Raw genomic sequence first — 15,602 nt, forward strand, 5'->3', positions numbered from 1 at the left:
AGCAGTGGAGGAGTGCTAGAGGGGAAATATATAAGCCCAAGGCTAATTAAGGCGCAGTTCCCTGTAGACTAGGGAGGGTGGCTACAGGTTAATTGGAGCACCTGCAGTCACTTAAGGCCTGTCAGGAACCTAATAAAATCCCCTGTTTCAGGCAGTCAGAAAAAAGGAGGAAAGAGAGAAGACTGGAGCTTGGAGGTGTGCTGTGAGACTTGAAAGATCAGAGAACTGAAGTAAAGGAGACCCTGCCCCAGTAGGGGAGGGAGACTCCCTCCCCTGTGTCTAAGGACCAAAGGTACCCCACTAAAGGGGGAAGAGGGTAAGAACCTGCAGGGGTTGAGAGGGGCTGGGGCTCAGGAAGAGCAAACCCAGACCCCTCCCCCGCTTCCCTCCTCTACCACCTTCCTGGGCCACTAGGGGGACCTTGGCAGCCCAAGAGCAGGGGCAAGGGGTGGCGTCTTAGCCCCCCTGCCAAAAAAAGCACAGGACCCACCATACTAACATCGGCCATCTTGTCACATAGGATAGATTTCATTAGGCCCTGCAGACTTTACACATCTATCTATCTAAATATTCTTTCACCTGTTCTTTCCCTAGTTTGGCTTACCTTCCTTCCCCTTTGTTAATATGAATTGTGTTGAGTAGCTGGTCACCATGAATCTTTTTAGCAAAGACTGGAGCAAAATAGGCATGAAACTCTTCAGCCTTCTTGATGTCACTAGTTATTAAGCCTCCTTCCCTGCTAAGTCAAGGATCTAGACTTCCTTTTATTTTTCTTGCACTTGTGAGGTTTTGGGAGGCAGAGTGAGCTACAGCATGCAAGTTGAAGTCAGGAGACCTGGGTTCAAGTCCTGGCTCTGACACTAACTTGTGAAATGACTCACCCAAGGCCACATCGTTTTCTGTTTCAGTTTTCCTGTCCTAGAAGGGAATGATCCTACCTACCTATCTACTCCCCCAGGAAGGTGGAGGGTTAGTGTAGAAGGTGCTGTGGTGATGCAACATATTACATTATCTGTGTTTATTTTGATATAACTTATTTCTTACATAAGGCACAAACTCTTTTACAAAGCCATCAAGATGTGTACACTCCTTAACTGAGCAGGCCAGTGATCATGTTATTGCCACAGTTGCTCTACTGTTATTAATTGTATTATTGTAGCACCTAGGAACCCCAGTCCTGGACCAGGCCCCCACGTGCAAGACGTTGTACAAATGCTGAACAAAAAGGCAGTCCCTGCCTCAAAGATTTTACAATCTAAGGTTAAGACAAGAGATAACAGATGGATACAGACAGATGGAGGGAGTACAGTCAGACGATATTGGCGAGCATGGTAGGCAGTTGTCTTGGCACACCAGTAGCCAAACGACTGACTTCCCCATTCCCCTCCATTCTTGCTATCTCCACGTGGCGTGTTGTGTAAATCTCACTGATAACACGTTTGGGCCAGGACCCTGGCCTTTTGATATGTTCTGTAAACCTCTTTTGGGTGCTATAAAAACCTTGTGTGAGATTCCACAAATCCTGGTCCTAAGACGAACTCAAGCTGAAGTGTCTAAATATCCTTTAGAATTTGTGTGATTATTTATTTCTGCAGTATGTCACAGTTGTAGTATGTAGCAGAGTTCAGACAACAAGCAGTCTGTCACTACACACACCTTATGATGTAAGGTTGTGCGTTTCCCTGTGTAAACTGATGCTCTGGGTACAGAAAGTTTGGAAAACATTTCTGCTGTTCTGCAAAATGCATCCAAGGGGAATACATAAGTTTAGACTAATGAGAACTTCCCATTACAAGCATCTGTATCAAGAATGCAGGTTGCTAATTGGACTCAGGTGTCTCATTGCTCGCTTTAACATTTCACATACATAAATCCCCCTGAGACAGACAAACCGTGCTACAGCTGCGGTAAGATACCACAGTATGCTATCTCCTGGTTGCTGAACTGAGATTACTTTATGCTCTCTCTGACTCGCATCTCATCTTTCCTATACTAGACATGTTTTTTCCATTCTTGTTTTCACTATTGCATTCACTATTGCGAGCAATGAAAGGAATGCTAGTGTACATGGGCCCTCTGGTCCACACCTCTGTGTGCTGCAGACCAGCTCTGAAAAGGGTAAAAATTCCTACAGCTGGACTAGATGACCTCTTGAGCTCCCTTCCAGTTCTCTGATTCTCTCGGATTCTAGCTCTCCTGTTAGTGTTAGAGTAATGACGAAAAACTTCCCTTAAGTCCCAATATAGACACGGCCAAAGACAAGTTTTGGGGGAATATCCCCAAGCAGCTGGGAAAAGCTACTATTGCAGAGGTAGTCAATAGGGAGACCCTGAGCCAAATCTGGACCACCAGATGCTTTTGAACAGACCCCAAAATCTTATTTACTTATTTTTTATTTTCTCTGGAGCCTGGACTTGACTACACCTGTACCAAGAAATTTGGACCATGACAAAAAATAATTGACCACCCCTGTTCTATTTTATTGAAATCTTCATGCACATTGGATTTTAAGATCTTCATCACCTACCTTGAGACAGCTAGTACATGTGAAAATAACCAATATTTTGACAATCAATGCAGTATAGATAAAGTTTACCAGACGGATGAAACAACGTGCCCACAATGACACAGCAAGTTAGCGGCAGACCGGGACTAGTTTGGGAGTCTGGCTCCCAGTCTCTTTCTTGTTCCTCAGCCCATGTTGCTTCCCTCTGTATTGTCAGCCATTTTAGATTGTCCTGCGGCTAAGCAAGTGTCACATCAGTTTCATACTAGACAGGTAGGTAGCTGTGGGGAAGTAGATGGATCTTTGGTCTAGAAGTCAGGAGACCTGGGGGTCTGTTCCTAACTCTGCCACTGGCTTACTTTAGGATTTTTATTTTTTTCCCTGGGCAAGCTGCTTAGGCCTAAATTTCAAAGACCTGTTAACTTGGGGTGCCCACCTTCATACGTGCACGGCCTGACTTTTACAGATGCTCAGCGCCCACAATTCTAACAGAAGCCAGTGGGAGCTGCAGATGTTTGGCCCTTCAGAAATTCAGATCTTCGGGTGGGAAGCTGGCCTCCCAAAAAACGAGGTGTCTGAAATCCATGGGCATGTTTGAAAATGTAGGCCTTAACCTCTCTGGCAGTCACACCCTCTGTTAAAGGAGGAGAATATTGCTCACCACCCTTTGAGAAGCACTTGGAGAGCACCTGTGCACATGCTTTGGGGGGTACCTGGCTCTGCCCTGGCCTGCTAGTCAGATAGGTAGTTCGGTCTTAACAATATTGTTTGTGACATAGTTTGCATCCTACGGGTTGGGGGTGCTGGATTGCATACTGCTTTCACTCTGGGAACCTCATGAAAATCAGCTGTGTGGATCTCATGAAGCATTTAGCTTATCCGGAAATTAGTGTGGTGAACAATGTTATAAATGACAGGTTTCAGAGTAGCAGCCGTGTTAGTCTGTATTCGCAAAAAGAAAAGGAGTACTTGTGGCACCTTAGAGACTAACCAATTTATTTGAGCATAAGCTTTCGTGAGCTACAGCTCACTTCATTGGATGCATAAAGTGGAAAATGCAGTGAGGATGTTTTATACACACAGAGCATGAAAAAATGGATGTTTATCACTTCAAAAGGTTTTCTCTCCCCCCACCCCACTCTCCTGCTGGTAATAGCTTATCTAAAGTGATCATTCTCCTTACAATGTGTATGATAATCAAGGTGGGCCATTTCCAGCACAAATCCAGGGTTTAACAAGAACGGAATGATAGTGAACAGTCTGAGTCTCTGTCCAGTGCCATCCTATTCAGCTAGAAGACAAGGCTGTGGGCTTAGAAAATGTAACTGTTCTTTTCCCTAACGCCAAGGCTTATCTCTTGTAAAAGCCGAAAGAATGCTGGGGAACTCTGAGATGAAAAGTTACAAACTCCAGTCCCATGAATTCAGTTATCTTGTAGGGTGGCCTGGTGATTAACCCAGAACTGTCCAAATCAAGTGGGCAGTTGCAGAGGCCTCTTTCAGCAACGTAACAGCTCCTGATGCAAGGCATTGCCATTAAAATAGACTGCAGTGGATGCACTAGCTTTGTGCTTTGCCTTCCATCAGCCTGCAGATGGCTTAAAAATGGAGGAGTTCAATCGCCAAAGAAGCCAGCTTCCTTCTCCACCCACCCCCCTTCTACAGCAGTATATGAGTAAAGCCACCAGCCATATGTTCCCAATTGCAGACATTAAAGGGATATTTAGCCTTTGTAAAGACATCACTCATGTAACAATAATGCACAGGCGGGTGTGAAAAAATCTGTTTGCGTCTTGTGACAAGAGCTGCTGTGATGTTTTTCTTCTTTTTGAGGATCACACGGCTGCCCCAGGCAAATCTATACTTGTCCATGTATCACGGTGTGAGCACCAAATCCTCTTTTAGCAGAGAAAGGCCTTACTGCAATGTAAGGAGGGCAAGTGTAACCTCTTACTAATAGGATCATTTGCTTATCTGCAAAGGTCTCCTCCACACAAACAGGCTCCAGGAATTCAAATTATTCTCTCTAGCCTAACCATTCCTCCAAAACAAATAGAAGATCAGCTTCCTTGCAAAATGAAACCACAGGAAAGTGCTGCGAGGCCATGGGCTTGGTTCTCCTGTCACACCAGTGTAAACTGAAGCAACGCCACTGAAGTCAGTGGAGTTATGCTGCTGTCAAACCAGAGTGAGAGGAGAGTGGGGCCCCGTGCTTTCCCTGGAGACATCCTTGATGTACTGGGATGCTGAAAGCTGCCTTCTCAGGCCACGTCTATACATACAGCGCTGCAGTACCGGTACAGCGTCGCCACTGCAGCATTGTGGTGAAGACACTCTATGAAGATGAGCAAAAGCTCTCCCATCAGCATAAAAACTCACCTCCATGAGCGGCAGAAGCTACATCAGTGGGAGAAGCCCTCCTACCAACACAGCCCTGTGCGGACGAGTGCTTATGCCGACATAATTTGTATCATTCAGAGGGGTGGTTTATTCACCCCCCGAGCATCATAAATTGTGCTGGCATGATCTGTAGTGTAGACATAGCCATAGTCTTTTCTTCTATAGTCTTTGTATCCAGTAAGGGAGCCTGATATGCTAAGAAGATACTTGTCAAGGTATTCCCTGCACCAGTTCTAGATGGATGGGTTGCTCTCACTTTGCAAATTTTGGGGAGGAAATTAGTAAAATTCCCTTGTAGAATTCAGAGTTTTTCTCCCCTGTATCCAGACCGTTCTTACACTTTGTGATGGCCATTCACATACTCGTATTTGCTCAGTGACTTCCTGAAATCAAGTGGTTATAATCTATTTGAAATAGAAGAGGGAGCTGCTCAGAATAATTAGCTCGGCAATGGCAAATATGATTGCGTTAACAGACTTGCAACCACTTAATTTTAGCATGCAAAAAGCTGATGTTTGTGCAAAGTGGAGATCTGCATACGCATGGGGCCAAGTAGGTATGTAGCGGATCACTTATGCTCACAGATACGTGACTTGCATGTGCACATTGGTCATTTAGGTAGCCTATGAAATGTATGCATTCAGTTGTGCAAGTCTAACTGAGAACGTGGGCATAAATCTCTCTTGGAAATCACATACATTTGCCATAAGAATGTACTTGTTCTCTTCAGGCCTAGCCTGACAGGCAGCACATTAAAATGTAGCCAGTAGTTCAACCAACTAGGCGTCATGTTGTATATTCCACAGCCGTGTGGATCGTGGTGTTCTCAGCAAGCGCGTGGGGATGCACTGGACTGGGACTGTGGGAGACCTGCTTCAGTTGGTGTCTGACTTTGGGTAAGACACTAGTCGCACCTACACTGGAGAAGGTTTGTATGTATAGCTTTAGCGGAGTGACTACAGTGGCAAAACCTCTTAGGGTAGATGCAGCTTTTAAGTGCAAACAGTAATTATTTCCTTGAGAAATAAGGAACCCTGTAATACAGTGTGAGGATGCCCCCATCCACCCCAGGCACACAATGGGCTTTCTAAGCAGTTGTCTTGACAAGTATTTTGATGCCATGCATCACCCTGGTATCTGAGCATCTGTAAAGGAGATAAGAAAGATGGGTCAGATTTGGGGGGTTTAGCCTTGACAGTTCCCCTTTTAAAGAAGCTTGATGTGAAAGCTGCAGTGTTATAAAGGCAAACAAAGGAGTGAAATAGTGTTGCACCATTCCTTATCTCCTAGGGCTATATATTTGGATGTCACTCTTCTTAGAGCTGCTTTTCCATCAGCTAAGTAATGTTAGCTTTAGTTACTGAGAGTAAGGCTGTCAAATGGCTTCCATCAATCTCATTCATGGCAAGGAGGGGTAATTTTCTGTTACCAGAGGATTCGGTAGGCTTGGGGCATCAGCACAGATGTGCACTTGAGAACAGAGAGTCTGTAAAACTCTGATTAGCTGGAATGTCATTGCTGAGGAGCATAAGGGGCTGTCTGTCAAACCCCTGAGAAGTGGGGGTGTTGAGTGAGCCTAAATGTTCATCTCCTGCAGTGCTCTATAGTGACATTTCTATTCTGGCACAAAAGGGAAGGTTACTCACCCTGTGCAGTAACTGAGGTTCTTAAAGATGTGTCCCCCTGTGGGTGCTCTAGGGATTCCTGAGGAGTGAAGCCACAAGGCCCTAAGCATTACTATGGCATTGCCGTCATACAGGCTGCTGTGACTGCTACGTCAAGAGCAGTCTAGAGTGCAGTTCTGGAGATGATGACCCAGAACTGGTCTCTTTTCCCTCTTGGATGTCCTGAGTGAATTCTGTCAGTTTGTTATAACTGTCATGGTCGTAGTTTGCCAGTAGCGTGGAGTAGTTCGCTGTGCAGAATTGCAGTGTGGCTGAGGTGTAGACTTTTGAGCCTAATAAGTCCAGTCTCTTCCATTCCTTGTCCTGAGGTGTGGTCTCGTATTGTTTGCACGTGATTTTTCTGTCCGTGCATTTGTTAGGTGGGATGGAGGCTGGCGTTTGCCACGCTGAATCTGCCGGTTCCAGGAGGGCATCATTGATCGGAATGGCAATTTTTGATGAGGAGGAAGTATGTAAGATCTTCAGGAGTTGGTGTTATGTCTCCCGCACCTCTTCTAGAGGGATGTTTTGGCTCTGCGCCACTCGCCTAAATAGCTCTTGGAAATGTTTGAAATAGTCACGGGCCGTCGTAGGTGTAGGTATGACTGCTTCATCTGGGGAAGACTAGGAGTTGTGTTCTGGTGACTCCTCATGATCAGAGCCGTCATCCCTCTCTTCTTCCCAGTCCTCTGTGACCTCAGAGGGTTCAGGTACTGATGTTGTGGCCGACCTTATGGGTTACCTGTGTGCAGATATGGGTCTCTGGAATTGGGCCCTGTAAGATTCCCATGGGTCCCATTGTGGCCACTGAATAGGGAATGGCATGGGTGGGCACATCCATGGGTTAGCAAGCCATGGTGGTACACCCTTGCTTGTCTGTTCTGTGTGCTTGTAGTGGTGGGCAGTGTCCACTGGGGAAGAATGTCCTGATAAGAAGGCTGCCTCCCCTCCTTCTGCCTCCTCATTGCTTGAGAATGGCAGAGCAATGGGGGAAATGAGGCTGGTCCGGTGCTGTCGGTACCGGCGAGTCCGCGGCTCCGAGCAGTGGAGAGCTGGGTGCTGATGTAGTCTGTATCTCAGAGAATTGGAGAGGAGTCAGTGCCGTTATCCGTGATGCCATTTCTTTCGGTGGTGATTGTTTGAGTGGCTTTCTTCTGCACCGTCTGTTTCGTTTGTTCCTTGCTTGGTGCCTCCGCACTCTGTGCCAGTGGTGGAGTCATGACCTGTGGTGCAGGCTGCAGTACGGAACCCTTTGCAGGGTTCAACGGTGCCATGGAGGAGGCGGCTGTACGGTGCCTACCACTCAACTTCTTTCCCTTGCCGGATGGTACCGGAGGCGCCAGGTTTATCAAAGGTGTTCACTCTTGATGAGCTCGGCACTGATGGCAGGGACCTTGCAGGAGACAGTTTCTTTTTAAACGGTCCACGGTTTGGTGAAGACAAGGCCCTGTTTTTGATTCCTCCGAAGAGGAGGCACTCACCCTGTCAACAGAGACAACCCCAGGGGAGCCACTTGTTGACTCTGTTGCAGAGGAAAGGGATTTCTCGATTAAGATTAGTTTCAGACGGAGATCCTTATCTCTCCTGGCCCCTGCCTTTAGGCTGTTGCAGTGAGTACACCGCTGAGGAACGTGCGCTTCCCCTAGGTAGCGGACACAAAGTGAGTGTCCGTCCGAGATTGGCATGACATCATTACAAGACGCACACCTTTTAAAACCTGGGGATCTAGGCATTTTTAAAGCATCCTTCTTTGGGATTCAGGGACGAAAATAAGGAAATTTCCAAAAAAAATGTAACTAACTAGAACTACGAAAGTACTGCTATGTTAATCTAAGACTAGAGTAAAGTAAACTAAATCTAAAAACTATTTTTCTATAGTCTGTAGGGACACCACTGACGGACTCAGTCTCAAGGCGAGGACGGCTGAGAAGGAACTGAAGGGGTTGAGGCGTGCATGTGCCAGACGAGCTGCCAGCAGCGCCACAAGACAGTTACTGCGCACGCCCAGACCAGCATGGTTAGCAAAAATCTCCCATCAACTGCGCCAGGACGCACCACCACCTGAAGTGGAGCAGCCACAGGGACAGCACTCAGAGAAGAATGTGTGTCCACCTTTCCTCCACTGCCACCCCCAGATGGCCAATCAGTCAAGCTGAAGAGCTACAGAAGCTAAAACTGCAGGTTATGAGGCCGTCCCTTGTAACTTACATCCAACCTAGCTTCTCTTTTGGCCTGCTCCCAGTACACTGGGTTAAGATCCACGTGCCCTCTTCAAAACGTCCCCCCTGCCCTGTGTTTTGATTTTTTTTGAAGTCTCTAAAGAAAAGTAGTTTTGACAGTTTGAAGTGCCTGTGATACACTGAAGGCTGACAAGCAGGGGGCCTTTAGTCCCACTGTGCTGAGCAGCACAGGTAATTTTGTATCAAAAGAAGAAAGCCCAGCACGGTTTGCAACCGTAGCGGATTATGCTGTTGCTACAGAGATACTGGCAAGCCAGCCTCCAATCAATTCCTAAAGTCTGTTTTTTATATTGAGCTCTACTCACAGCGCTGGGTATCTGTAAAACCAAAAAAAAAAAAAGGGGGGGGTCAGCAGAGGTCTCTGTCTGAAGCATTCATTTCTGCTGCGGGAGGGTGTTTACAATGGATGGAGTTTTGCTTCCCCTGACCTTTTGCTAAGCAAGTGTATTTTGTGTTACTTGCTGATATGTTTGCAGTGTTGTAGCAGCTTGAAAGCTTCTTTCACCAACAGATGTCGGTCTAATAAAAGATATTACCTCACCCACCTTTTTGGAATATGGCATTTGCTCCCTCCTGCACTATTTGTCAGATCTCCTCTTGCATGCGCAGGCCTGCTGCTGGTGTCAGTTGGCATTCCAGGCAGCTGAGGAGAACTGCATACTGACGTCAAGATCCACTCTGCAGATCTGATAGGAGGCTTTTGCCCTGAGATGCACATGTGTGGTAGGTGCCTAAAATGGCCAGACCAAAAATGGCCTATTGCACTGTTAATTGTTTAGGATGGAATTCCCCTCCTACCTCTATACAGCACATGTATGTCCTGAGATGGGGCCTGCAGCCTTGCCGCGTTGTGCTGTGATCTTGACACATCTCTTAAGCTAAGCAGACTCACCATTTGGGCTAGTCTATTTCCACATTTTGCTGTGCTTGAACAGTGCTGTGAATAGCACCCAGATGACATGCTAAACACAGCTAAGCTGGTAGCGCAGACCAGGGCCTCTCATCTAATCACATTCGGGACTCCTATCTCTGTTAACACCATATTCAAACATGGGAGCATTCTGTATTGTAGACAAGGCCATGGATGGGAGATGGCCACGTAACACTACAGGGCTGGAAGCATTGCCAGTGGTTCAGGAAGTAGCACTATTTGACTCAGTTAACCCACTTCCTCACTGTAGTGCTGGGGCTACATCGCTACTGAAAGATGGTAAAATGGAGTATCATGACCAGGATGTAGGCAGTCCAACCTAGTGGTCAGAGCAGGAGTTGGGAGTCAGGCCGGGTGAGATACCAGGAGACCAAAGGGCAAACCAAAAGTTGAAAGTCAGGAAGTAGGAAGGGTCAGGTTCCTGGGAGATCAGAAGCAAGGGAACAAACTTGAGAGCAGAACCACAAATCTGTAACCAGAGTCAGACCAGGTCATGCTACCAAGAAGTCAAGCCAGGGGAGCAGGAAGCATAAGTACAGTCCAGAGCAAGGTGGAGCCCAGTTGCATGGCCAACTTTGTGTTTCTTTGCTGGGTTTATATAGGAACTTTGAACCAAGCAGGGTCTCTCAGACTGGAGTCCTTTGTCAGGGCTCAGTTTCTATCCTAGAACCTGCTGGCAGGTTAATGGGTGGCAGGTTGGAACCTACTAGTTCCTAAGAGCACTGTGGACCAGCCTTCGAGACCTGTGGCCCCGGACACTGAGATAAGGAGCTAATGGCACTTCTCACAAGAGTTAAAGTCTAACCCCAGTGATGTTTCCAGGTTCCAACTCTGATAATTCTGTTCTGCCTTCCCAAATTCCCTTTTCTGATTAGACTATGTTGTCATATTCTATCCTGAAGTTGCTGTGTGCTCCCAGAGGTGGTTGAATTCCAGGTTTTGTGTAGTGATCCATGGGAAGTTTGTATACAGTTTAATTTCATAATCACTTTGGTACAGAAAGCACTCAAAAGCAGACATTACAATGTTACTTAGTCTGCTAGGAGCTTTTAACAGAAGCTCCAAGCTTGCTGGGAGAGGAACTTTGTGCCAAGGAACAAATCCTGACCCCTGTTCCCATGACCTTTTGCTAATGAGATATAATATGCAAACACGTTCTAAAGGTGCACATTAAAATAAGGTTTAAGGAGCAGTTTTTCTCCCTGTGAGAATAAAGACTGATTGGCCCATACCAATTGTTACACCTACCTCTGAGTGGGGCCTTTGCTGCTGCAAAAACATAATTGATGAATTAGTATCATTAGGGACTGATACTGTGTTTCTGGGCATGGATTGGTCATGCTTGGCTAAGACCCCACCCGGACAAAGCTCCATTAAATAAATTACTCCTTAACCTGGCATTTTTCACTGTGTGCAGGATTGGACCATGTGCACCCTGAAACAGCTCTGTAGCATCTCTTGCCTTAGGAGGTTCAGGGCCTTTACAGGCCTTACCAGCTGCCTGAGCAGTGGGATGAGGGCACTCGGATGCCCTGAGGGCAAGTGTGTTACAAGGTGAAATGAGAAGTGCTGGAATTCTGAAGCCCATTGCAGGGCTCCTCCCCTCTCTAGCTTTAAGGTAAGGTAGATGGGCATGTGATCGATTATTTTCTTTTTGCCATGTGAACTGCAGGTGCTGGGATGAGGCACATACTGCATCTCTTCAGCGTGACAGGCCCAGAACTCCGAGAGCGTGGTCGGCAATCTGCAGGTTCCTGGGAGGAATCCACCGTGAAGAAAAGCAAATCTGTGCCTACTGAACTTCCATTTAGTAACACTGCTCCTTTGTTAATAAAATGTCTTATTTCTAATCAGCATTAATTATCACTGTGAAGCCAATATACCACCTGAGAAAGAGCAAGGCTGGATCTATTACTAGGATGCTGCCCTTAGAGTCCTCATTCACTCAGCATTTTCTAGTACTTTTCTGATCAAACTTGAGTGCAAAGTCTCCCACTTTGGGAGCTGGGGGTTCTTCCCATGGGGTTTCCTTGGCTTGGGAGCCCATTGACCATGTGAGCCACAGGATGACTCACACAGTGGGCTTGAAATTGTGATTTCTGCTAGTTACATTATTTTAATACTGTATTGAGCTAAACAAAAAAGGAAGTCAGTCTGGAAATATTTGACAACTGACTTTTAGAAACCCTCCACTAAGAGAGACAGTTATCAGGTGGCTCGGAACAGGAGAACTCCCTTAAACAGCAGAGAATAAAAATAAATGGGTTTGGCCAATATGCTTTATCTGGCAGAATCATCATGAAGACTGTCGCAATTCAGGGCAAGGGCAACGGCACCTGTATTCCCCCCTCGTGGTCAAGGGCACCCACTCTAGGTTTCTGATTTCCCAGCCACTCTCTCTCTGGGGCAGAGACCTGTCTCTCTCCCTCCTGAGTGTGGTTTTTTCCCCAGACTGCACAGGTTCCTGCCTAAATGGGTGACATTCCCAGCAAGCCAGACTGCCTAAACAGGTTAGCATCTGCACTTTGCTTTTCCTCCAGAGGCTATAAACCGCATAATGGCCTGCAGTTGTAAGTTTCCACACAGCTCGAAGCAAGCACATTTATTCTTAAGTTGATTTGGTGCCGAGCCACAGACCTGCCATTTTTACGAAGTGCTGCATGTCACACTTGGTGGAGACCCCACCGTCACTGAGGCACATGCCCCTCACATGAACAGCTAAGTCAAGGAAGTGGAGTTATATACTCAGTTATATATAAATTATGAGAAGAGGTAGCAGTACAAGGAGGTAGAGTTATCTGCTTTTCATTCCCCTGTAGTTAGGCAAGAGGGGCCATGCAGAGCACTTTATGTACACAGGGATGTCCCATAAATCCTCCTGAGAGAACTCGATGAAACTTTCATGGAAGTACTCTACAATCCTCTCTCATAGGTTTCTAGGGATGACAGCCTTATTTCTTCCTCCACAGGATGACACCTTCCCACACCAGTTGGCAATAACTTCAGTAGGCACCATTGCAGTAAACAGGCTAGCTGCCTACCAGCCCAGCCAGCTTCAGGATGCCAGCAAGAGCAGATTCTCTCTCTCTGACTTTGTTACCCTCAGGAGTGAGATCAGTGATAATCCTCACTGCCTGTAGAAAACAGTGCCAGGACTCCATGTCAATGCCCTATGCTCAGTTTCATGCAGCTGAGCAATTCCTTTCTCGTTTTCCTCACCACTGGCAGGCCATACTTACCATGACTGGAGCTGGGCATGGTACCATGCACAAGCACTCCAAAGCAGAAGCCAAAATAGGGATATGTATGATGTCTGTTGCTCTATTGCATGTCTTGTTTAAAACTTATGGGGAGCAAGGGAAGGGAGTTCTGAAACTTTACTTATGCTTTCTTTTGAAACTATACCGGCACTTGTACCTCTGTGTGTTTTACCATTGCACCTGAGGAGTCCCCCCCACACCCACAGAACACATGAGCCTTATGAGGAGGAGAAAGAAGAGGACTCAGGATGACATGTTCAGTGAGATCCTGTAAGCCAGTGCTGCATCAGACCGTGAACAGAGGGCCTGGAGGATCAATATGGCAGACTGCATGGAGAAAGGCCCAGGATTTGGGGAGGGAGAGCACACGGACGTAATGGGACTTCCCTGACAGCAAACAGATGCTGCAGACTCTTTTAGACCTATAGGTTCAATGATCCCAGGCTCACTTCTCTTTGCAGTCCATGGTAAACTCCAATATAGCACTTCCCTACAGTCCCCCTCGACATTCCATGTGGCATCATGGGCCCCATTCCTACCCCTCCCTCTCCACTCCAGGGGACATTAAAGGACAACCGCAGCTTCACAGACTGACCTGTCAGAGCCACTGTTGATACATGCATAGCTAAAATGGACATGAATGTTCCTTCCATTTCTTTAAGCTCTGTTCCATACATTTATTAGAGTCTTAATGTATTTGCTTTTAATTCTGCACAGAATTTTTTTTAAATTTGTTTTCATTACTCAGTAAAACTCTTGTGGCTGGGATAGAATTCATCTTTATTAGTTCCCAATATATCCTGCAGAATGGCTGGCAATATTGAAAGCACCCACTTACTATTGTACACAACTCATGGGATCAGTGACAAACAGTATAATAATCAAAAATGTACCAGAAGCACCACACTATTAATAGGTGCATCATCAATGTTATATTCATAGATGTGCACCAAGCACCACACAATTCCTAACAGGCCCCCAAACTGCAAGGCCAGGTAGAGCACAATACACCACAACACATTAACAGTGAGCCATAGTAAAGTGCCCTTTCAAAGACTCCCTGAGACATATAGTTCTGCACTGAGCTCTTTTGATATCCCTTGTGTCAGGCTGTTCAAACTCAGCAAGCAGCTGCTCTGCCTACGCCCTCCACTCTGGCAGCAGCTTTTCCTCCTTTGCTTCACGGATATTATGCAGGACACAGCAGGCTGCTATAACCGTTGGGATATTTTTCTCACTGAGATCCAATCTTGTGAGTCAACAATGCCAGCACCCCTTCAATCTACAAAAAGCACTTTGTCATTCTGTACATGTTGAGCTGGTAGTTGAATCTTTCCTTGATGCTGTCAAGGTGGTTGGTGTACATTTTCGTGAATCAGAGGAGTAAGTTGTAGGCTGGGTCCCCCAGGATCACGATTGGCATTTCAACATTGCTAATGGTAGTCTGCCGGTCGGGAAAAAAAGTCCCTGCTTGTAGCTTTCTGAACAGTCCTGTGTTCGTAACCATAGAAAAATGGCCCTCTCTGTTGATGTACTCTGTGGTTTGGTGCCAAAATAGGGATATGTATGATGTCTATTGCTCTACCGCAGCTTGGGAACCCCACTGCAGCAAATCCATCCATTATGTCCTTCACATTGCTGAGAGTCACTGTCCTATGTAGCAGGAGACAATTAATGGCCCCGCACCCTTGCATGACAATGCCCTCCCCCTGTGGATTTTCCAAATCCAGAATGATTGTTACTGGTCAGTGAGAAGTCTGTCATCACAAGTTTCCACAGGGCAATTGCCACACTATTCTCCACTGTCAATGCAACTCTCACTCTGGTGTCCCCGTACGGGAGGGCTGAGGCAAGCTTGACACACAAATCCAGGAATGTGACCTTGTGTAGCCGAAAGTTCTGCAGCAACTGTGTCATCCCAAGCCTGCGTTACACTGCAATTCCACCACTCAGAGCTCGTTTCTCGGGCCCACAAGCAGTGCTCCACCATTTTCAGCTGCTCTATGAACACTACCACCAATCTTGAATTGGTTCTTGCCATGTCCAACACCAAATGGATCTCCAGGAAATCACCCCATTCCCTTGCAGCTCTGCAAATACTGAAAGATCTTGTGTCCTGTGCTTATAATGCCCATATTGGTAGTGTAGAGTTGCACAGGTTTAATGCTTCTGTCAGAGATGGTAGACAGTGACAAATCCTGCATGAGTTAATGGGATTTTCAAAATAGGCATGCAAATTAAGAGATAGAAATAGCATTATGGGATGGAGAAAGTTGCATGATGGGAACTTCACCCTGCTGTCCCGATCACCCCTTCTCGACTTGTTTCTGCTCCCCCATGCATTGCCAAAGCTTCCCAAAAGACACTGCACTGCATACCTACCCATAGTGCACTACACTGCATCGAAACGAGCACTCATGGTGAGTATGCGCAGGGCCAACACAAGGAACCAAGTGTGCGGGCATGCAAGCAATATACTAACTGTGGTGGCTTTATGCCAATGTAACTTGCATTGGCAAAAGTTTGTAACGTAGACATGTTCTCAGATTCAGAAGCAGAACCACCATGAATAATTCAGTCTTTCCTTTATACAGCGTAGGCC

General features: G+C 46.5%; 1 protein-coding gene across 5 annotated transcripts in view; it reads right to left on the reverse strand.

Moving 5' to 3' along the window:
• The window catches only part of ARHGAP39 (Rho GTPase activating protein 39), a 412,713-nt gene that overhangs the window by 252,980 nt on the left and 144,131 nt on the right, over positions 1-15,602 (reverse strand). The gene's annotated exons all lie outside the window — the stretch shown is intronic.

This window comes from Natator depressus, chromosome 2 (genome assembly GCF_965152275.1).
Source record: "Natator depressus isolate rNatDep1 chromosome 2, rNatDep2.hap1, whole genome shotgun sequence".
NCBI lineage: Eukaryota > Metazoa > Chordata > Testudines > Cheloniidae > Natator > Natator depressus.